Source organism: Rattus rattus, chromosome 7, assembly GCF_011064425.1.
Source record: "Rattus rattus isolate New Zealand chromosome 7, Rrattus_CSIRO_v1, whole genome shotgun sequence".
Taxonomy (NCBI): Eukaryota; Metazoa; Chordata; class Mammalia; order Rodentia; family Muridae; genus Rattus; species Rattus rattus.
The window spans coordinates 93,430,740-93,455,538 of NC_046160.1; the positions used below are offsets into that span (position 1 = coordinate 93,430,740).

Here is a 24,799-nt window from a genome sequence, read left to right on the forward strand (position 1 = left end):
GATATTTTTAGGCTTTGTTCATAGGTTACTCTGTTCCGGGCTGTTTTGGTTTGCTTCCAATGGACAGAGGTCAACCATTAATGGAAATGCCATTGAGAAAATCTTAAAAGAGCTGTTGGAATGGTTTTCTGTTGTGGGCATTGTGGTCAGGAAAGCTGAGGGGAGATTATCAGGGTTGGCGATGCGCAGCAGACAGCACAGAAATGCATATTAAGTTACACCCCACTCTGCTGCATGTGGGGGTGCTGTACTTGTTCCACAGCACAACTCAGGAACATTGAGTAGTATTACGTTTGCTTTTATTTCTTCCAGACAGAGTCCTGCTGGCCAGCCCTGACCGTCCTCCCCCCAGACCCTCTTGCCTTTTGCCTTAGTGCTGGGGTTCCAGGTGCGGGTTACCAACCCTTCCAGACTTTTCAGTTTTAGCCATGACCCACCCAGTCAAGGAAATTCCTTAACCTGAGAAAAAATTTGCTTGAGACTTTATGGTTTTTATTTGTTTTGGAGAAATTAAGATCTTGGGTCTTTGTATCATAAAGAATATATACAAATAGTGAGTTGCTATGTAGCCTTTAATTTGTAGCACGAAGTCGGAGAAAGTTCACACTCATACATTCTACATATTTTAATGGCTCTAAAATTGATAGTTTAAATTAAAATCAGCCATTACAAAGTTTATCTTGAGAATTGTTATCTTTTCAGTTTTTAATAGTAACTTAAAATGATATGCTTGAATTTCTGTTGTTCCTGGTCAAGTAGAATAGAAAATTTTAAAGCATTTTTCAAAGAGACACTTAATGGAAATTTAAGATGAGCTGCATACTTATTTTTACTAACTTACAGTGTTACTTGAACTAAGCTGTGCAAAATGTGGAAATTAACCTTTTAAGAGGTGTTTGGGGGTTGGGGATTTAGCTCAGTGGTAGAGTGCTTGCCTAGGAAGCACAAGGCCCTGGGTTGGTCCCCAGCTCGAAAAAAAAGAACCAAAAAAAAAAAAAAAAAAAAAAAAAAAAAAAAGAGGTGTTTGGTTTTGGTTTTTTTTTTTTTTAAATAGAAATTATAGGCTGATGTTTTGCAGTTTACTAAGATAATTTATCTTTCTGAATAAGAAAAAGAATTCTTCGTTTTTAGTAGCGGTCTCTGATCTCTACTGTGTCTGTCTCTAATCTCGATGCTTCTCCCTGGGCTCAGTGCTCCAAGCACAACAAATATCTTATGGAGTTAGGAGCTGCAACCGCCTTTAATCCTAGGAAGCAGAGGCAGGAGTGTCTCAAGTGAGTTCAAGGCAAGCCTAGTCTAAATTGTGAGGTCCAGGCCAGCCAAGGCTATACAGTGAGACTCTTGTCAAAAAGAAAGGAAAGAAGAAAGAGAGAGTGAGAGAGAGAAAGAAATAGAAGGAATTGAATGGTTTTTTATATTATTTCAAGGCACTGACAGCCCCCCACTATTTAAGAAATTTTTACTAGAGCAAGTATTTTATAATTCAAATCATTTCGCCTGGTTATTAGGATAGCACTGAGCAGACCAAGCTATCTCACATTAAAGAATTACAAACTTAAAGAAAGGAATGCTTTACATTTTTGTATTTTGCTGAAAATTCTCTCATGGCCTATAAAACATTCATTTGTTTTTTATATTTTACCATTTTTGTTTGTTTTGTTTTAAATCAAATAATCCATGACTGGTGCTGTTTGTTGGACCTGGCATTTGCTTGGTTCATAAGGTTCAAAGTTTACTTTCCTTTTAGAGGTTATTTTATATTTTGCATTTTTCATGATATTTAAAATTTTTAATGTTTAGATATTTTTCTTCTAAGAAGCATGAGGGTTTTTTGCTTTTCTGTTTTTGTCCCTGATCAAATTTAGTCCTTCGGAGCCAAGTGGCACTGCTCACTGCTTTCCGGGCTGCCTTTTTCCGATTGCTGTGCCATTTGTGTAGCTGCGGTATCATCGGCCTCTGAGAGGAGAGACTCTGGAGGGTCAAGTGTGTGGAGGAATCCTACAGCTGTTCTTTGTCAAGGCCAAGAGCCTTGACTGCTCCCATGTTAGCATGTCTATATCTTTGGGAACAGATGTTGGGTGAATGGCTGTTTTCCCTCTTCAAACCGCGTACCCTACTCTTGCAGATAGTCATGTACCACAGGAGTATGATGACATAGGAATAACCTTTCCTAACAAAGGGTACTTATGAAATCATTAGGTGTACTGCATTTATAGACAACATGTTGCTATACAAATGATTATGCTTATTTAATGTTCTAGATGATAACTTGTGAAGTTTATATGTTTATAATATTATATATCATAATATGCATAGCTTTATAATATGCACATATTTTATGTTTGTTATAATATGTATATATTATGCATACATAATTATGCATATAATGATATTCATGTTAAGCTTCTTTTGGTTTTAACATCCTTGCTATAGTTAATGTGATTACTCAGGCTTTCTCTTGTCTTTTGAGCTACCAGCAAACCTTTTGTTTGGGAAGGGTGACATCATTTGAGCTTCATGTGGACATGAATGTGCTTATATTTTAATTTGGTCATGGTTCTTGTCTGCGTTAGTCACTGACCATCAAAGAGATTCTAAGTGACACTACTGGAAACACACATATTATTATGTTATGGAGGATTTGAATTATAAAATTAAACATTCTCAGGAGAGAATTTTATAGACTTGAATACATTAAGACTGTGGTTTGAGAAACAGTTGCAGAAGTCTGGTGGAATCTTTCTCTCCAGAGCTTTAGGGAGTTTTAAGAGTGTGCCACTGTGGGGTGGAACGTTTGTCTTTAAAGCATATTCATGCTAGTAGTGGAAGGAGGAGTAGATCTTGTCTTAGGGTTTCATTGCTATGAAGGGACAACTTGACCAAGGCAACTCTTATAAAGGAAAACATTGGATTAGGGCTGGCTTCCGGTTTCAGTGGTTCAGTTCATTATAATCACGGCAGGGAGCATGGCCTTCTGCAGGCAGAATTGGTGCTGGAGGAGCTGAGAGTTCTAAATCTGATCTAAAGGCAGCCAGGAGGAGGGTCTCCCACACTGGATGGAGCCTGAGCGTAGGAATCCTCAAAGCCAACCTACACAGTGACATACTTCCTTTAACAAGGTCACACCTACTCCAACAAGGCCACACCTCCCAACATCGCCACTTCCTAGGGTCAAGCATTCAAACACATGAATCTATGGGTGCCATACCTATTCTAATTGCCACAATCCTGAAACTGTTTAGAGATGGTTCGTGGAAATAATATGAGAAGAGTTTCGATGTTGCCTTCTAAAGTTGCTGGTGACTGTGGTTGTGCTGCTCACCACTGTCCCCTCTATTTACCATACATATAAAGCGGTAACGGCACACTGCAAATTCTTGATCAGAATAAGGTCATAGGACATTCTTGTCAAGAGTAACTGTTGGATAGCTCACAGAACCCCCACTCCCATATTCCTTTTTCACAGATGATACTGAAAGTAGGAATAGCTTCTTTGTCACCTATAGCTGTCAAAGTTCAGATTATTTTAAGACATGACTGTAGCCATTTTCCTGTGGTTGTCCTCTGTGTCCTTTGTTATGTGCTTGTTGGGAATATGCATGGCTCTAATATATTGTTTACCAAGGTTTCTTTTGAAATAGTAATTCCCATTTTTATGCTTAAAACTGTAGAAAAATGAATGAAAATATGTGTACTTCTCATTTTGCTATTTAAAGGCATTCAGGTCATTAACAAGAAGAAACTGTTTTTGTTTTAAGTGAAGAGAATATAGTAAGATTAAACATTTTATTATTTGAAAAAGGTATATATTTTCCCCTCAATTTAATCTGACCCGATTTTATATGGGCCAGAATTTATCTTTTATTTTAGCTGTCCCACCATGCAAGGTGGGCTTCATTTTTAAGATCATACCTTATTGTCATCACTAATGAATACTAACAAAAATTTAAAGTAGTAGGGGAGTTCATTAAAATGTTAAGATTTTGTTAATTACAAGATCTTCATATTGTGCTTCTGACTTGTGACATAGGTTTATGTGTCTGCTTTTGCCATTCTGCCGTCTTATGAATGTTTAGAACTTACATTTTTAGGAGAGTCTTAGGAATGAAGTTGTTCATTGAGGTAGAAACCACGGATCCTTAACACTGGAGTCAGAGTTTGTGATTTGTATTGTTATCCTGTGGCTTCTCTGGAAATCAGGTCCTTTGGGTTCAGTCTGACCATTCATGTGAGTCAGTGACAGCAAACTCTCTGGACTCTGAGGTGAAGCAGGCTCTGTGGGGCCTTCTGTTTGCTTATGCCACAATCTTTCAACTTATGTACTTTCGATCCGTGGATCTTAAAATCAACGTGTAGTAAGCCTTTATTCATTAGCTAGTGAAATCCTAGAAAACTTCTCTTTCATTCATCTAGCCTTTTCTGACATGCAAACATTGTTAACTAAAGTCAGAAGCTAGAAACACGTACAGGTTAACAAGCAGGTGATTGGCAAGGCAGCATTGGTGTGTCTGAAGGGTGATATAGCATGTGGTGCTGGGATGGATCAGGTAGTCCAGAAGTACACTCACCGCGAGGAAAGGGTTATCTTAGCTCACGTGGGTTGCTTAGATTTCCAGAGAAAGCTTCCCTTTGGGCCTGATTCTCTCCTGGGTCCTGGGAGATGAGCTCTAAGCCCTGGTAATATTCTACCTGTTAAGTATTTCTGTGTGCATGAGGGTTGAGGGCACAGGTACCAGTTGGATCACAGTTTATGCAAACAATGTGGTTTGTGGTGAGCATTGATTTTGCTCTGGGGACTGGAGTCTAATTAACTGAGGTCATTTAAGTAGGTGCTGCATACCTGATTGACCCCTAATAACAATCTGGACGCTAATGATTGAGCCAACTCTTCTGATTAAAACCACTTTGCCCATGTTGTCCTGAGTCACTGTGGAGAAGCACAGCCTTGCAGCTCCACTGGGAGAGGACATTGGGAGTGTCTACTGGTTTCTCTGCACGTTGTCACATTTTCTTTTCTTTGCTGATTCCACCTGTCTTTCTCCCTTAAAAATCATAATTGAGGGAAGGGAAAGAAGGAGAGAGAGAAGGAAGCTTAGCTATAACATCTTTTCTGAGCTTATGTTTTTAAATTTATTTTTATTGTTTTATATTGATAGTTTATAATATTTTTTTGTATTGATGGGATCCAAAGTGAGGTTGTGGTAGTTTTCATGGTAACTGCTTAAGACTGGCAAGATTTAGTTAATAGCATTACAACAAGCACGATTCATTAGTTTTGACGACTGTGCCATCATATACTGAGTGAGATGGTAGGAGGGACTGGGAGAAGGGAACTGTGTATTCTATTTGCAGCTTTATGGTAAATCTAAAATTATTGCAAAATAAACAGATTTTAAGAAGGAGGTAAAGTGGGTGATTTCCTTTGTTGGCAGACTCATAAAGACACTGTACTGGTTGTGTCTGGAGAAGGGGATGTGCATTTGAGGTACTGGCTCTGCTCCCTTGGCCATCTGCTTCTATGGATATTATCTAGTACCTCATTACTTTGAACACTTCTTCATCTTTCAACAAATCATCCTGGGTCTGTCTTCATAATAAACCTAGTGTCTGGTTACTTCCACCATCTCAGTCCCACCTCCCTGGGCTATGGGAGTGCAGCACTGGCTTTGGATTTAGATGTTAGCTTGGATGATAGTCCACTCTTGCTAAAATTAAGACCTTGAGTAGGTGTGTATCCTGGCTCTGACCTTAGTTATTTTGTTTGAAAAATGGGTATAATATCTGACTTGTCTGGCTGTGGGGAATAAATGAGGATGTCTGTAAGATTCTTCACATAATACGCGGTGCACTCTGTGAAAGGCAGCCTTTAGTTATTAATTTTGGCAGTTACCTCATTCCTGATGCTTTGTATATTTTCTATCCTAATATTTATGCAGTACTAAAACCACAAGAACAAATCATGCTGTCCTCTTTATTGTCCCTTTCTCAGTGTTGTTGATAGATATTAATGCTGCCTGGAGCCTCTTCTAACCAATAACGCCTACTGTTTTGTATCTCAGATTTTCTTCCATGTAAGCTTTTAATTCCATGTAAGCTTAAAATTTTTTCAACCCTACTTTTAATAATGGTTCCTAAATGCTTTAGCCTGCCTTCTAGCCCACCACCCACCAGAGGTAGTGGAAAAGAAAGGTTATTAGGATTCATGGGAAGTGGACCTGTTTAGAACTTGCTCTTTGGAGCAACTCCCATCTGCCTTGCCAGCAGTTCAGTTCACAGGATTCGGCAGCGGTAGCTCAATCCACTTGCAAATACTTCACGAAAATACCAGTAGTCCAGTCCAGTAGTGTTGGGTAGCAAACAGGAATCAGCAGCAGTGGCTTGACCTAGCAGAGACAGCCAGGCCTTGGCCGAGTCGGCATGAGTCAGCAGGAGTGACCAAGACTACCAGGGAAGCCAGAAGAACTTTTCTGTGGTGCTTCTCTCAGTGAAGCAAAAAGGTCAGTGAAGACTCCAGACCAAGAAGCATTGCAAAGCTAACCATGGAAGCTCATCTCTCACAGTCTGTTGAGTCCTATTTATACTCCTTCCAAGTATCACGTGTCCTCCAGGGGTCTTCCCTCAGGACATGAGTCTGTCTTAGCAAAACTCCATGTGAGTCTGTATCAGCTGACATCACCCTGCCAATCGGTCTGAGTCTGTGGAAGCTGCCAGAAGCTGCCAGAACACCACCAGAAGTTTTTGGTGCATTTCCATCTATGGAGTCATGACAAAGAGACCTCAATAATGCAATGTTGAGGTGAACCAACACATGCATGTAGTTGGAGAATCCTTCATCACACATCCATCCTTTCACGTGCTTACATTAGCAAAACATCCTTTCACCCATGTCCACTTTCAGGAAAACATTCCTTCACGTGTTTGCCCAAGCAAAACAACATCGGACACAACCAACTTTCCAAACGACCCTTAAGTTTCCACTTCAATTCTGCCCTCAGTAATCGTATCCAAAGCTCTATGCTAGGTAGCACGTGGGCACAAAGATGAATAAAACATTACAGTCTCTGCCCTTAATTCTTCTACAAATAAGTCAACTGCAGAGACAAATCACTGTCTGTGGTATAGTATAGCATGAGCATCTTGTCTACTGTCCTTTTACTGTCTAACTGATGAGTAAACCGTGGCACCTCCATTTCTGCCATTGGGGTGATTGACTACACAGAGATTGATGAGTGGGAGCACCCACTTCCAGTTTCCAGTTAAGCCTCGGTCGTCACTCTCTCTGAGAGACAGTGCTCTTTTGGAGCTAGGTAATTGTCAAGCTGATGAATGCATGTGTAATTTATAGTTGTTTTGCTGAAAAGAGGTCAGAAAGGAAAGCAAATTGCAGTCCTGGTGGTCAGTGTTCCCCCACACTTATTACCAAGTCCCCTGTGTACTGTGTGCTCTCCAGTTGATCTCAAGCTTGTGGCTAAGTGGCAACCTTTAGTTTTCCAGTGAGGACAGGGATACAGTGAAATGAGGCCATCTACCCAAGACACTTGTAGCATGGGTTTTATTCAGTATCTAGCTGGTTTGCGTCTGACTTTCCTGCATAGATAATTGTATGATACACACGGTGCCGTGTTACTTTCTCCCAGTGTATCTCTGACCACATCTTTTACTCAGAAGCACGCTGTGGTATCATGTATAATTTAAGTACCAGGCTATAAGCATTATAAAGACAGAGAACTTCCATGTTCTGACGTCAGGTGTATCCTTTGTAGCAAGGTCAGAATATTTGTTGGTTGATTACATTCCTGATAAGGTACTCAAGAACATTCTTCCTTCCGACTTCTGCATAGTCCTCCTATCTTGTCTTCTCCTATGCATGTAGACAGCTGGTCTACCTCTGCTTTCTAACTGGTCCCACTTTCCACTGTGCTACAAACATCATGACTTCTATTTGGAACTTGAATGATTTATTTGACTTTTGTATGTCTGTGTCTAAGCCTTCCAGTTGTATCATAAAGCCCCCAAAACAAGTATGTATTCTCCATAGCAGACTTTGTTTAAGTGTCTCATCTGAAGTAGGTACATATTTGTAGGATATTTTATATGTTTTAATTATCAATTTTTAAAATGTTTATTTAGTTAAATGCTTATTAAGTCCCTATGCTATTTGAAGGGGCAACACTCTAGCATTGCTTCGAAAGTATGCAAAACCACCTGGAAACCATGACTTGTTGCCTCCATACTTCTTGTTTACAACTGAACCTCGAGGTTTGCTGAGGATTGGAAAACTCGGTGCCTCCAATTCCTGGAACTGCTCAAAGTCCTGTGAGAGATCATCAGCTACCGTTTTATATAAAAAGCTATACGATAAGAATTCATCATGAGAGCTCTGTACAGAGTGCTACCATATGCCTCACTTAGAAATCTGACTCCTAAAATGTGGGCAACAAAATAAAGTGAAGTGTGATTCTATCAAACTAAAAGACTTCCTCACAGCAAATAGTCATCAGTGAAGTAAATATAGACTGTAGAATGGGGAAGCATTTGTAAATCATGTATCTGGCAAAGGGTTAATATCCATCATATATACAGAAGCCCTACATCTCAGTAATACAACCTGAACAAAAAGCAAACTGAGGAAAAACTGGGCTAAAATGACCTCAATAGATATTCCTCAAAAGACATAATAGTCCCGTGTGGTGGCACTTGGCTGGAATTCCAGTACTTGGGAGGCTAAGACAGGAAGATCGTGAGTTTAAGGCCTGTCTCAGCAATATCTCAAGGTGCTATCTCTTCTCCTGTGTTCACTACAACATCATTCCTAAAAACCAAGCCATGTGAGCCGATGAAGAAAATTCAGTATATACATGAGTGGAATATTAGTCAACCTTCACAAGAAATCCTACGTTTGTGTAACAGGAGTGAATGTGGAGGATGCTGTGCTAGGTTAAGAAAGCCAAGTTAGAGCGCATGCTATGTGATGCCATTTACATATGGAATCTAAAATAGTCAAACTCCTGGAAGCAGAAAGATGATTGACAGGAGGAGAAAGAGGAATGGGAAAACAAGGAGGTATTTGTCAAAGTGAAAACTTCCAGATATTGGAAATGACTCAGTCTTGGAGCTGTGTACATAACACAGTGTCTGAGTAAGCAATATTGTCTTAGATACTTTAAAAGTTGCTATGGGATCAATCTTACATTCTTATCACATACACAGCAAATGTGGGGGTGGGGAATCTAAGAGCTAGCAAATGTATTGAGTATAATAAGTATAGAAGTAGTTTCATGAAAATCATAATAGTTGAGCTTTAAAAGATTTCTTCTTGTACTCTTAAGCACTTTAAAATAGAGCATGTTAAAAGTTATGTAGTTCTCATTTGAACAATTTACTCTCTTTTTGCTTTCTGTTACTAAAATTTTTGTGTGTATGTGCGAGTGTACAGTGTATGCACTGATGTGATAATAGTGCACACAGCTATGTGCATGCAGAGGACAGAGGAGAATGTGGGATATCTTGTTTTCTTACTCTCTGCCTTATTCCCTTGAGACAGCCTCTAAAAATCCTGTAGCTGGGTTGGATGGCCAGCAAACCCAGCAATTCTCTTGTTCCCTTTCCTGCTATGAAGTGGGGTTACAAGTGTGTGACCACACCATGCTTTTATATGGGTTCTAGGAATTTAAACTCAGGGCATAATGTTGCTCAGCAAGAGCTCTTATCTGCTGAGTCATCTCATACACCTGTCTGTCTGTCTGTCTGCCTGCCTGTCTCCCTCCCTCCCTCCTTTCCTCCCTCCCTCTCTCACTCTCTCCTCCCTCCCTACTTATCTATTTATTTGTCTATCTGTCTGCCTGTCTGTCCATCTATCCATCATCTATCTATCTATCTATCTATCTATCTATCTATCTATCTATCTATCTATCTATATCTATCTATCCATCATCTATCTATCTATCCATCTATCATCTATCTATCCATCTATCATCCATCTATCCATCTATCATCTATCTATCCATCTATCCATCTATCCATCTATCCATCTGTCTTTGTTGCTGGGGGTCTGCCATGTGTGCAGGTTCCTGTGGCGGTCAGAAGAGGATGTTAGATCATCTGGAGCTGGTGTCACAGGGAAGATGCTCTGCCCCAGTTCTGGGAACTGAACTCAGGTCCCCCCAGAAGAACAAGTGCTCTTAACCTTTGAACCATCTCTCCACTCTTCTTCCTTTCTGTTTTTGAGGCAGGGTTTCACTGTGTAGCCCAGGTTGGCCTAGAACTACTATGTATGTCAAGCTGTCTTCAGGTTTGTGGCAGTCTTGCTGCCCCTGCCACCTGAGGTCTGGGACTAGAGTCATGAACTATGTATTTTCTTTAAAAAGATCCTCTGACTCGATTTATTTTTAAATGGCAGTAGAGTAGTATGGGCTGTTTCTAGCTTTAGTTATTTGAATGGTGGATTAGGGTTTCCTAAGCTTAGAGAATGTATTAATGAATTTTATTCAGTATTGAAGTATTTTATGACTCGTATTAATATTTTTTAAAAAACAGTTTGTAAGTAATAGTTATGAATGATTCGAAGCATTTGGGACCAGTGTCATTTTTGAAGGCTGTAGTAAGGTTCTCTTTCTACTAAGACTGAGTAAGGTTGCCATTTGTAATAACTCAGTGTGGTTATTTAAAAGTAAATGTTTAGCATTTATGTTTATGGAGTACTCTGTGATTTTTAATTAGCCCAAACGAGTGTTTATCTCTGCAAATGTCTGGCAAGTGCCTGTGTAGCATCTGTTCTGTACTTGTTGTTAATAGACTCATGACTTGATCCTCTCTTTGTCCTTTCTCTCTTGTGCACTTTCCAACTTGTGTCAGGAAAGCTGATCCTATTCTCATGTCGGGCTGATTTGTCCAAAGATCACCTTACTGCTGTTACTGATCAGTAGTTCACACAGGAGCTGATTATTTAATTCTGGGGTGCCAGAAAAGTTTTTAAGCTTCTGGGAATATTCTCGTTCTTTATCAAACTCTGTTGGACATTACTTTCTTTCCTAGGACATGTCTAAGGGCATGTGACCACTAAATACTGGCTGACATTAGTGAAAAGTCTTATTTCTGATTTTGCATTTATATTTTAAAAAGAAAAATTTAAAGAATTATCTATCTATCTATCTATCTATCTATCTATCTATCTATCTATCTATCATCTAACTGTTTTATTTGTGTGAGTGTGTATATGTGTGTGTATGCTGGTGCCCATAGGGGCCTGAAGCGGACATTGTATCTCTTAGAGATGGGATTTCAGGCATTTGTGATCTGCCCGATGGGTGCTGGAATCTGAACTCTGGCCCTCTTGATAGAGGAGTAAGTGCTCTAGCCTCTGAGCCATTTCTCCAGCCCCTATATTTATGTTAACCTGTATTTTCTTGTGGTTAAGTTCTCGGGATTGAAATTGTGGTCTATAGACTGGCAGAAGCATCCCCTGTGCCTGTTAGAATTTCAGGCCCTCCCTTTGTCCTACTAAATCCGAGAGTCTCTGGATGATTCCATGTGCATAAAAGCTTCAGAGGCGTTGTTTAAGTCCCCTCAGCTTGGGTTTTACTTACTTGCAGCTGGAAACATCCTGTTCTAGTGTCATTTTGGTTGCTGTGATAAAATACTGTGACCAAAAGCAACACAAGGGAGTAGAGGGCACTTGACTTGTATTCTAGGTTATAACTGTTTTTGGAGGGAAGCCAAGGCAAGGAACTCAAGCAGCTAATCAGAGCACATACACAGTCCAGAGCAAGGAGAATGCACACATCCTTGCTACCCGCTGGCCTGCCTATGCTCAGCTAGCTTTCTCACTCTTCTATGGTTCAAACCTAGCCTGGGAAATGATGCTGCCCACATCAGACTGGGTCTTTTCGTATCGATGGACAATCCAGGCAGTCCACCAAAGGTGTGCTGCTGGCTAACTTGATTTACACAGTTCCTCAGCTGAGGCTCTGAGGTGACTGTAGGCTGTGGAAAGTTGACAGTTAAAAACAAACTGGACACAGTGGCACAAGCCTTCAATTCCAGTATTGGATGTAGATTTAAGCAGATCTCTGTGAGTTCAAGGCTGGCCTGTGGTGGTCTACATAGCAAGTTCCAGGATAGCTAGGGCTACCTAGAGAGACTATCTCAAAAAAGAAAAGAAAGAAAAAAGTAACTAGTCATCATAGTCCTAACATCCTAGACCTCCTTCCTCTGAGGAGGTGCTGCCCTTCCTGTGTATGCCATGTAGAAGCAGGGAGGTGCTATTTCTACTGTAATAGAAACATCATTTATTAGATCATTGTATAAACATACTTTTATTGTACTCTGAATGGTATATGGCTTTAAATTTTTTAATAGTTATTTTTGGTTGAAACATAAAACTATAGTCTTTACAACTGTGGTCAAAGGGACTTTAATGTTGTTTTTGGCAGGTTGGGCCATGCACATAGCTCCACTGGTGGCAGGTCAGCTTAGAGTCACATTCTCCCCCCTAAGGATTGCTCCTTTCCGTTGTCTCCCAGCCCTGTTCCTCTTTCAGCCTGACAGGGTTCTGAACTGCCCTTCTCCTGTAGAATCGTGGATCTCTAGGGGCCGACCCTGGTGGCTGGAGAAGCTGCTGACTTGGGCATCTCTGTTTCCGTCCTCTGCTGTATCTCTGTCCACTGAGACAAAGGGCAAACTGTACTTAAAAGGTTTCTTACTTGTCTGTCCACCTAAAGATCTTGACAGGACTAGGTATTGGAGTGTTGAGTTCACAGATGAGACTATTAGGCTGTAATTAATAGATGGCAAACTGTGTTGTTTTGCAGTGAGAATTCACTGAGGTCTACCTTCACTAGGCAATACTTGTAAAGAGTGTGTGACACTGCCCATTGATTTTTATTCTGTAATACGCTGGTTTAGCTGCATGCTAGGCTTTGCGGTGGAGGCTGTGAAAAGTGAAGCTCTACGGTCCAGTTGAGACGTGATAAAATTGAGGCTAGGGAGATGAATAACACAGAATATTCAGGTCTGGAAGCTAGAACTCCATGTCCCCAGCTCGTCAGCTCCTCCGCTCTGCAAGGCAGAAGGGTGTTCTGAAGTTTCTGAGGGCGCCTTTGCTGTTGTTTGAGTTGTGCATTAGTGCTTTTTTTCTTACAATACTGCTTTCATATATTTAAAAAAAAGGTATCAAGCAATCTGGTTGTTTATATTTTGATGTCCGGAGACACTGCACCCCCTGCCTCTCAAGAACCAAATGAAAAATTGGCATTGCTAATAATAAAGCTTAAATATAGAAATAAAAGTGATAATTTGGAAAACTCACAGTGAAAAACATTTCTGATAAGCCTGATAATAATTGACCTATAAACATTAGGAAGCCCTACATAACTAATCTTTCATATGATTGGCGTGTGGTCTATAAAACATACTGGTAAAGATCTTTTTGGAGTACAAGGTAGATTTTAACAAAGCAGAACAAAGGAAGTTCATTTCCCTGCAGAGTTTGTATGGCAAACACTAAAAATTAGCGTTTGGTAAGGGCTGGTATATTTTCAAGTAAACGTTTTTCCAGTTATGTGAAAACACCATTAAAACGCGTTTTCCAACTGTAGATAAAGTTATATTATCTTCAGAGATACCAGCCAAAGCAAGACCACGTGACAGACTTCAGACTTAAACATGGAAGCACAGCGAGTTGTTTTCTGTTATGATTTGCAGACATTTCTATTAAAAATGTATTTTGTGGCCTGAAGAAATGGCTCAGTGGTTAAGAGTGTTGGCTGCTCTTCCCGAGAGCCTGAGTTCAGTTCCTGGCACCTACATCCAGAGCAGCCAGTGGAGAATAATCACCCGTAAGTCCAGCTCCAGGGACCTGATCCCTTCTGGCCTCCAAGCACATGTTTGTACACAGACACAGATAAACACATACACACTAATAAAGGTCAAGAAACAACTTTGCATTGGATGTATTATTGTCCAGTGAGGTTTAAAGTAGAGTCATAAAATAAATAAACTATGATATAAATAATAAAGATCCCAGGCTGGGCATAGCACACATGCCTTGTTGTTCTCTGGGGAGGTAGAGACAGGAGGATCTGAAATTCAAGGATGTTTGAAGCTATAAAGGAAGTCTGGGACCAGGCTGGGATATATAAGACTTTGTCTTAAAAAAAAAAAAAACCCACATAGATACTTAATCGAAATTTTCTTTGTTTCAAATATGCTAAATGCCAGTGTGTAGTTCATATGTCTGGAAGTTCCTTGTGGACCTTAGTAATTTTGACAAGTACAAAGCAGTCAGTCTTTGTGGGTCAAGAACAATTTCAATGTTTATCAGCCAGAGCTTTTCAGTTGCTTTTAAGAACATCAATAAAGTGGTCCTAACATACTTTCTCCAAATTGTCTGTTTTAAAGATTTATTTTTATTTTCCATGTGTGGGCATTTTGTAGGCATGTATGTATATCTGTGCACCATAAGTGTGCATATTACCTGAGGAGGGGTCAGATCCCCAGGAAATGGACCCTTGCGGGCCACATTTAGATTTGGGGAAGAACACCCAGTGCTTTTAACTGCTGAGCCATTTCTCTGGTCAGCAAACGTGTCTTATATTGGTCTGAATACACCCTTTGTAATAATCACTTGAGACTCATTCAGTAATGCACTACTCATCCAACAGACGGAAATCCTTGTCCTCTCTGTACTTGTAGTCTAATGCTGTGTTGTCTAAAACAGCCACAGGTAGCTCTCCACCTAAAATTAAACACATTAAATAAAACTGAAAACTCTTTTCTCACTGGCTACATTTCAGGTGTTTGTCATTTGCAGTTGGTAGCTGTTATGTTAGACAACATAGAAAACATGCCGACAGTGTGAAAAATCCCCCTTTTTATAACGATATTCTATTATGTGCATGTTTCATATTTAGAATTGTGCTCCATCCTCAAGACACTTCATTATGTACAGATTCCCAAATTACAAAAAAAAAATGCTGAAATTTAAAAACAATTTGATTTCAAGTAGTGAAATAACTAAGTTGTTTTTAAAATTCTACTTTTAGAGCCAGTCCTTGTTCTGTTTAGGAGGCAGTGATATTCAGGACCCCAGATCTGGGCTTGTGCTCCTTGATTCTAGGTCCTTTAGTGGACAGGGCACTCAGGGAAAGCGTTACATGTGAACTTACATGCACATTCATGTCTGTACCGTTTCCTGTTTCTGCTGCTGCTTCTGCAGTTGTGCCCTAATGCTGGCATGCCCAGCTCAGATCTGGTATCCCAGGTTCCTTCTGTCCGTTCCCTCCCCATGTCTGAGGTCCCCTCCCTGGGACTGAGAGACACACTCCTGTTGCTCAAAGTATATTTACTTAGTTTGTCGGTCTTAGACTATACAGAAAATAGTTTCAGGATTGCTAATTCATTCCTCCAGGGAAGGCTCGACTGCTTAGACTTTGCACTTTGTTTGGAGCTAAAGCAAACAGTTTTGACCCAAGGGACTGTATTTCAAAGACTGTGGTTCACAAGTCGCTTGGGTTGCTTCTCCCAGAGGGACCATCACACGTTTGAAAGTTGCTTGGGTTGCCTGTCCCAGAGCGACCGTCACACGTTTGAAATGCCGTGCTACTAGCATCCCATGTTAGGATTGCCTTCCCACTTTTAAGTATGTATTTATTTGAACATAATCTAAAAGTCAGAGCTGTGCAATGGGACACATATGCCCTCCTCCCGTCCTGCCTATCATGTCCTCCCTGCCCACACCCTTAAGGTTTTGGGTCTTCTTTTCTATGTTTTTGCTCAAGGCCAAGTCCACGCAGACTTTGTTTTTTTCTTATAAAGTCAGCACACTGTAGATGTTCTTTCTAAACTATTGTTGAGATAGCATCCACCTTTGTGTAAGTACTACCTCAGTTTCATTTTAGAATGCTGCCCACTCCAGACAGGATCCCTCCCGGTACCCCTCAGTAGTTAGCCATTTTCCATCCCCCTCTCCCTACCAATTCGTCTCTATAGCATTGTCTTTTCTGAGAATTTCCTATACGAGGAATCGTATGGTATATAAGTGTTCTGTACTTTAGTTTACTTGCTTAACTGCAAATAACTGCACCAGCTCATAGTTATCTTCCCGCAGATATACTCTCCTAATCAATCAGATGACGAGCCAGTTTGCACTTTTTATTATATACTATGTAGAAATATTCTGTCCTCAGTTTTTAATGTGTATGCTAAATAGTTCACATCTTATAATTATATTGTGAAATCTGATAAAAAATCTTACTAAAACACACAAATGCTCGATACAAATCATGTTACCAAAAGAAAAACATTTAATAGATGACTGAGGCGCCAGCTGTGTTTTCTGTTACATATGTACATGGGCTGGCGGGATGACTCTGCAGGCAAAGGGTCTTGCTTTTAAACCCTGCAGCCTGCATCTGATCCCTGGAACCCATACAGTGGAAGGACAGAAGCAGCTTCTGAAAGTTGTCCTGTAAACCTCCCCACACCCTACCCCTGCTGACTTGTCACATAATGGACGTCCTGCACAGATTGGGACTAGAGGTGGTGCACATTCCTATACACATGCACACATGAATAAGCATAAATAAATGTAAAACATTTAAATACATACAGCATTTACAGCCATATAAATGCTTGCTAAAAAGCTGAATTACATAGTTTGCAAGCCATGAATTTCATAGCAACACTTTTCTTTTTTACATTTTGGTTGTGTGGGTGAGGTGTGTGTGGTCTATGTATGGTGTGTATGGTGTCTTTGTGGTCCAAGTGTGTTGTGTGTGTAGTATGTATGTATGTATGTATGTATGTATGTAATATTTATGCTGTCATATGAGGTGTTTGGGAAGTATGTTATACATATCTGTAGTATATGTGTTGTGTATGTATGGTGTATGCAGTGTATGTGGGATACCTGTATGGTGTATTGTGTATATATGTATTGTGTTGTATGGTGTGTGTGTGTGTGTGTGTGTGTGTGTGTGTGTGTGTGTGTGTGGTATATGTGGGATGTATGTATGGTGTGTGGTATATGTATAGTGTTTGTGCTGTAGTGTGTGTGCTGAGGTGTCTATAGTGTATGTTGTTTGAGGAGTACAAAGTATCTGGGTATAGTGTGTGGTGTATATGATGTGTGTGGTATTGTGTGTGATGTGGTTTGTTGTATGTGTGTAGTGTGTATGCTGTGGTATTTTGTGTGTGTGGTGTATAAGGTATGAATTGAAACTCAGGTCCTCATGTGGACAAGCACTCTTACCTACTAAGCCATGGCCACAGCCTCATTCCCCCTTTTAGACCTGAAAATCTTTTGTTAGGACCCCACACCCTTCTCTTTTCCTTCTTATATTTTTTGAGACAGGGTCTAAAGGAACCCAAGCTGTCCTCAAACGTACTTTTTATTTAAGTCTCCTGAATTTTAACTCCCGATTCTCCTGCCTCTGTCTCCTAAGTTTTAATTGTTTTCTATCAGTGTCAATATTATAGCTTTATAGTATACACTGCAATGATAACATTTAAAAACACAAACACAGACATAAGACTTCTCAATTTTCTCGATTATCAGCAAATAAAAAGTAACATTCACTTAGATCTTTGAGGGGAAAAATACAATGCTCTGTTTAAATAAGAATTCCCCAGGAATACTAGGTTTCCCAAATTTTTATAGAATAAAAATTTCTTTCTCTCATAAAGCTCTTCCTAAAGTTGAGCCAGCTCCCCTGGCTCTACCCAGCTTTTCTCTCTGCCCCTGCAGGTTAGCCCTGTCCATGGCCAGCCGGCTCTCCTCTGTGCTCCACCCTGTCCATGGCCAACCGGCTCTCCTCTGTGCTCCACCCCCGGTAGCCAGGTCTGCTTTGGGATTCCCGAGTGTGTCTGGCTATCCTTTCAGATCTACAATAAAACCCTTCCCCCACCACATAGGGGTCAGATCAGTGGTCTCACTGTGCCCCCACTTACACTTCCTTACACAGACAATTTTTATGCTTTTTGTATAAAACTAGTACTATTTTAAAACATCTTTCCTTTGGATTTTAAATTTTCTTTGATTTTTGCCTGTGATGGTGTACCTTTATAAACATTTATTTTATTTTTATTTTTGTATATGTGTACACATACATGTGAGTGCAAGTTCCTGTGGAAGCCAGAGGCACTGCTTCATCTGGAGTTGTGAGTTGTCAGATGTGGGTTCTAGGCAGAAAGTTCAGGTCCTCTTTAGGAGCAACACATACTCTTAACCCCTGAGCCATCTTTGCAGCCCCGGGGTGTTTTTTTTAACCTGTGTTGTATTTGTAAGCAGTTTCTGTTAGTCCTGTGACTGCTGGCTTTCCTCTATGCATCAATTTTTCTTTTTCTTTAAAAAATTATTGTGGGTGTGTGCATGTGTGTATGCATTGTGTATGCATGTGTGAGTATGTGTGTATGCCTGTGTGAGTATGTGTGCATGCATGTATGCATGTGTGTGTGAGATGTTGCAGGGGTGGAGAAGTGGCATGCCACGGCACATACATGGATGTCAGAGGAGAACTTGTTGAGTCAGCTTTTGTCTTTCACCTTTGTCTGGGTACTGGGGATTTAAATGGTTTGTTAGGTGGACATCGGGTAGCAAATGCCTTAACATAGAGATGTCTCACAGCTCCAGGTTTCCTACTTATATGTAATCAGATACACATGTATTCTCTTGAGCTGAGTTTGAGCTGGAAGAGTATTCATATTTTCTGCAAGTGTGCATATATAGTTGATCTTCATTGTTTATAGATTCAGTGTTGTGAATTTGCATCCTTATAATCACTAAATTGACATCTGTGGAACTTTCTTGTCATTTCCAGAGAATGTACTTCACCCTCCAAGCGCCTCCATGTTGAACTGGCCAGAAGCTTCCAGGACCAGTCTTCTTAGATGAAGATTTTATTCTGTAGGCTCATTGATTACATCAGTGGCCATGGGTAAACTTTCAGGCCCTTTCTCCTTTCAGGAGGTGTAGGTGTGTGAGTCGCTTTCCTGTTAGTTAGGGTATAGAAGTCCCCATCTTGAAGCTCTTTGGGGCTTGCAGCCACCAGTCCTCTCATTACACTGAGGATACTTTCATCACCTGGAAGAGTCCAAGGCTTTATCTTAGAAAAAAAGGGGGACAAATCCTACGTCTATATTTTAGACTCATGCTTTTGTAATCTCTGTTTTCTATGTTGGAGTGTCATATATCTACTGTGTCAGTGGGGACTTGTTACTCCTTTTGGACTTGACATGCCCCACCCTTATTTTGGGGGATGCCACCCTCCTAATAACATGCCTGTGAGTGCTTTGTGGGGAGTTAGATTTCCAAATGGAGTCTGTTTCCCAGAAGAAAGGGGTTGGGCATCAGTCAGGAACAATTGTTGACTGCAGTATCTGGGTAAGGCTTGCTGGGTAGGCCTGAGTTGAGTCAGGACACGGGTAAATTGTGGTATTTCTGAGAAAGGAAAGGTCCCGGAGGATTTTTTGGGAAGGAATTCCTTGCTGCTTGTTTTCCATCTACTTTGGCAATAGCTGACTGTTTCAGGACGGATTCCTCTAGCTTTATGGGCCTCAGTCATCCTTGCTGGAGGGAAGCGATGTCAAGAAAGAGTGATGTCAAGGAAAATAAGGGCCCTACTCGCCTGCAGCCTCAGTCTCGCCCACTAAGCCGCCTGCCAGAGACACATAAAAGGCCTTCCTCTTGACTTATGGGGCAAATGTGTCATTCTTACATAATACATAAAACATGTTTCAGATTGCATACTTGTACCACAGGAGTTTGGTTCTTCTTGTTAGTATTGTCTAAAGTTACAACATGTAAAAACTCTTTATCCTACTTTCTAAGCCTGCCAATAGGGAAAAAAATATCTTAAGGAACATTTCCTTTTGGAGCCTGGAGTGTTTTTCCTCTCTAGCTCTGATTTAAAGAGAATATGTAATTTAGACATTTAAATAAGAATAGGGGAAGTGGCCAAAACCTTTTCAATAGACTGGTTAAAATACATGAATGTTTCTGTCAGTGAGACCCCATGCAGAGCAGAGTACCCCCGGCTTCCCCCACTGACCCCTGGTAGGGCTTGTTCCTCTCATGATGAGTTATAATATCTCTTGGGTATCTCTTTTCTCCCCTCCCCCTTCTGGCTCTCTCTCCTGCTTCAGAAAGGACATAGAATTATTCATCCAGGACACAGGAGTATTAGACTCCTCCAGTCCTTTTTTTTTTTAATTTAATTTTTCTCCATTGGGAACACTGCAGCTGATCTCACTCCCTTTATCCTCTAAAGGCTTCAGCCCTCGTTTCAAGCAAACAACTATGTACTTGGCAGTTCTGTTCTGGGCTGTGGCTGTTGGGCTAGTGTAGCAACGGCTGCCTTGAGCAGTCTCTAGACAGTGAGCTGAGCATGTTAAGGCGCTTTCTTTCTCTGCAGCTCAGCAGCTGCCAGCTTGGGCCCACGCTGCTGCTTCTTGCAGACATCTTCATCTCAGTCTGTCTCGGTGTCCTGCAGTGCGTCTTTCATTAGTAGTGTCAACCCCGCAAGGTGACAGTCCCAAGCTTCTTCGGATTTTACTGAATGCTCCGCTGAGTTTAATACCTCACAGCAACTTTGAGGGAGGTGTCTGGGGCTCTTCCTCAGCTTTAGTTGTTTATTGTAGTCGTACCCGTGGACCCTGGTTACTGATGCTGAGGCAGGAGGACAGCTGCGTCCTTGCGTCTTCTTGGACTGTGATCAAGTGTTGGGCACATTCTTGTAGGTAGAGGAGAGGAGAGCACACTTAGATTTTTGTTTCATAGGATTTAAAGTTTCTATTAAGTAAAAGGTCTCTATATCCTTGTAGTTTTTATCAGAAGAAAGTAACTACCGGTAAGCAAAATCACTGTATGTTTAAGTGCACGTATTTATCATTGGTAACGCACAGCTTGGTTATAAAGGTTAAAGGGTGCGATGAGAGTGTCTGACGCTGCAAGGAGAGCAAGCTCAGCCAAGCAAACTGAAATTCATTCCTGTGGCTGATTTCAGGTTCCTGCACCTTAGGGATAGAAGGGGCTAAACTACTAGGGGGTGCTTCTTACTTAGAAAATGGGATGCCTTCCATTCCTGTCACAGCAGTCATTGTGGCAAAAGCAGTTGCCAGTGACAATAGCTGGTGGCAGTTCCTGAAACCTAAGAAAGGTCTCAACCAAGAGAAAGGAAGAAATGAAGGCAAAGGAAAGAAAAGTATGAAGGCAAAAGAAGAGAAGAGAAAGTAGCAGACAGTCGTGAAGGAGGTGATTAAAGGACTCTGCCCTCAGGAGGATGGCGTCAGTACCATTTGCTGCTGGTAATTGGGTTTGGTTCCTGCTTATTCATAAGCTGACACTTATGGAGGGAGAGTCAGGATTCCTGACTGAGATGCCGTGGAGGACAGGATGTCGTTCCCAGTCTCTCAGACTTAGGGAATAGTGTGTCTGCGTGTGTCTCTGAAAAGTACTCAGTTGTTTCTCCATCGTGGTGAATTACTTTATAGTAATGTCCACTAGTAACTTGAATTGTTTTTATAACCATTTTGTAAGGCTGTGAGTGCTCCGTCCACCTCGGCTGAGTGAGTAATCAGATCTGATTAGTTACGATATACCAGGCATAAGATGGCCTTGCACGGGGTCCTTTCTGAAGGCCTTAATTGTGAGATATGCCAGGAAAGCCTCCCTGTAACACGTTCATACATCCGATCACGTGTAAGCAAGTGCCTTGAAGTGTAAGACACAGCTTATTTTTAGGGGTACCGAGAAGACAGGGTGGGGTACCCATCCTGTAAATACATTTTGTTTTCATAAATATGGATTCTGTTGCTTTGTCATGCATACATAGTCTAGGTGGTGGTGTCTGTTCTGAAATAATAGGGGCTGGAGACACTGACTAGGCTTTTAAAGCCCTCATTACAGAGACAAGCTGTGGATTCAGTCAAGGCCGAGTCTAGAAGCAAAGACACAGAGAGTCATTTCCCTGTAGCTGAACTCAACCACACCAGAGACTAGTGTGTGAATCAGGATTTGCTCGCCCTCGCCCTCACCTCAGGCAAGAAAACTGCTGTAAGTGCAAGGCCAGGTTGTGTCTTCCAGAAAGGCCAAAGGAGAGAGACCAGGAAGAGAGACACCCTTTCTGAACCGAAGCAAAGCAAGGTGAACCAAACCACAACCCCCAAAACACGTATTCATTGAGTGCCAGGGTTATTATATTCAACACTGTAAATTAGGAAATAAACACCATTTCAGACCCTTAAATGCATACTATTTTCTAAAGAACAAATTTTGGAATCTTTAAAGAACAGAAAGTTTAAAAAAAGGTAGAGGTGGTTTTTTTGTTTTGTTTTGTTTTGTGTTGTGTTGTTTGTTTCTCTTATATCCAATTCAGGCTGGCCTTGAACTTGCTGTGCTGATCCCCCTTTCCCTCCCTTCCAAGTGTTGGGATGCATTTCCAGTTTTGTGCCATGCTGTGAACTGGGGCAGTAAGAAAAGAATGGCTGTTTTCTCCTTTTGTGGCACAGGCAAGAGATACTGTTAGAAATGTTGCTAAGTGAAGGACAAACTAGTTCTAGCAGGAATGATGAGTCAACATCCTCAGAGACATTCCCTTACAGGTAGTCAGTATCATGGCTGCTGCTGCTGTTCCTTTCCTTTAGGTGCAAAAGAGTATTGAGACTGTCACTTAGGTTCATATTTTAACGGGCTTGGGTAGGTGGGAAAAGTGGAATGTGTCTTTGGCGTGGTGTGAGTGGTCACGTCTCCCACTAGTAACTGGATTGCTGTGATGCCTGTGGAACTGCACACTGACATGGTGTGATCGTGTCTACCCACTGGCCACTCTCTTGTTATATTTCAGGCAGCTTTTCTTGGTCCCCCTTGCCACACCTTTAGCCTGACATCCAAACACAGTGGCAATCAGGATATGTTTAGTGTTTATGTTATGTAATAAGGATTGGACGTGTCGAGCTAGTTAGAGGCACAATGAGTGCTTCCTCCTTTTTTGCCCCAGCAGTTGACTGCTAACAGACCTTTGAAGAAGTTGTCCTTTTCCCTCAAGATCTTCCCCTCAGCTTGGCCAGCGTGATGCTCAGTGTGGACTGGTGACTCTGGCTTTTCAGTAGTGCTCTGTGAGAAGATACTGGCTTTGTGACTAGCCTGCGGTGTGCTGCAGTTCTTTAAAATGTACCTATTTTCAATCCTTCAGCTAGGTGTGGTGGTGTGACTACAGCTGCTCCAGGGCCTGAGGCAGGAAGGAGGATTGTGAATTTAAGACTGGCCTGGACTATATAATAAGAGCCTGCCTCAAAATCAAATGTGATAGAAGAGAGGGATGGAGGATGGAAGGGAAAAGAAGAGCGACAGATACCGTTTGATTGGAGTCTTGTGTCCTGCTTAAACTCTTCAGGCACTTTCTCCTGGACTCCTGTCCACACCCAGGAAGATATCTTAGATTACCATTTTAGTCATGTGCTTTAAGCAGTGAAGGCATGAGTCAGAGAAGGTTACGCTAATGATTTTTTGGGAGGGGGGTTCCTGCAGCCTTATTTAGAGTCTGAAATGGCACTGTCAGTTTTGCTCCTTGGAGAAATTTGTAACTGAGAGAGTGTTGCATAAGGCTGACATAATTGAGGGTGTAGGCTTCCTTTAGAACACAGCCCCCAAGAGACTGTTCAGTACAGAATGTAAAGATGCTAAGATGCTAGTGGAACTCTTTGCTGCCAAGTCACAGGGCTTTCTCTTCCAGTTTACCAGTTTGTGTATAGTCTGCTGTGTAGATGATGCTGTACTTCAGTAAACCCTACTCCCTTTTTATGGTCGTAATGTCCTGTTGGCACTTGTGGTTAAGAATAGCTCAGACCCTTTTAAACTAAACTTTCATGTGTGAATGTGTGCTTGTCCGGACTAAAGGTCAGCGGTGCGTGACTAAGGAAATGGTCTGTGTTTTATCTGGTGTTATGAGGTGGTGAGATGGCTATTGTATTGATTGCAGGCTAGGGAGGTAATTGGTAAACATGGGCCTGGGGATAGGAAGAGGTATCTTAGATAAGAAAAGCAGTGATCAAAGGATCTGTATTTGCTGTTGATCAGCTCTGACTGTGAAGCATCCAAGGCATTTGGGCTGTAAGTTGAGAGATTAGCTGAGAAACACTGACTTAGTACTCAGCCAGTTGCTGTGAACTTAGAGCACGTCAGCCATGTTCCTTGTCTTTAGGGACATAGACTTGCTGAGACTACAGAGGCAATTACTTAAAGACCATGCTGAGGTAAAGGCTTTCTCTTTTAGAATCCCGTTTCAGTGTGAGGCACAGACAACAGAGAACACGGAAGAAATGGCAGGAAACTTATTTTAGGTACATGTCTGTACCCAACATGTGATATGCGTCACATTGCCCCGGGGAAGAAGCTGTAGAAATGGAGCAGACAATTGTGTGTCTGTAGTATAGAGCCTGTGTAGATCCCTTACCAGACACAAGATTGACAATGGTAGAGGAATACTAAAATCCTTAAAAGAAATCCCAATAGCTGTGGCCCAAATCAACCTTTTTAAAAGGCAAAAATGAAATTTATGCACAAATTCAGAATACTAATGACAGCTGGGTGGCCACCCTGTGGGAAGATGGCTTCTGCTGCTGCTGTCCTGTCTTGTCTGCTAGGACTACTGTAGGGCAGCATCTATGCAGAGTGAGCAATAACTTCACTTCTGCATGTTCTAGTCACTGAGAGTAGGAGACCAGTGTCTGATGGGGTTGGCTGCTTGGTGAGGGTCCCCTCTTGGTGATTGTGCTCTGATGTGTCTGTTCCCAGCATGGCATTTCC

At 41.3% G+C, this 24,799-nt stretch overlaps 1 protein-coding gene across 1 annotated transcript in view; it reads left to right on the forward strand.

Annotated features, from left to right (window-relative positions):
- Rad51b (RAD51 paralog B) overlaps positions 1-24,799 on the forward strand; it is a 510,767-nt gene that overhangs the window by 33,422 nt on the left and 452,546 nt on the right. The window lies entirely within an intron of this gene.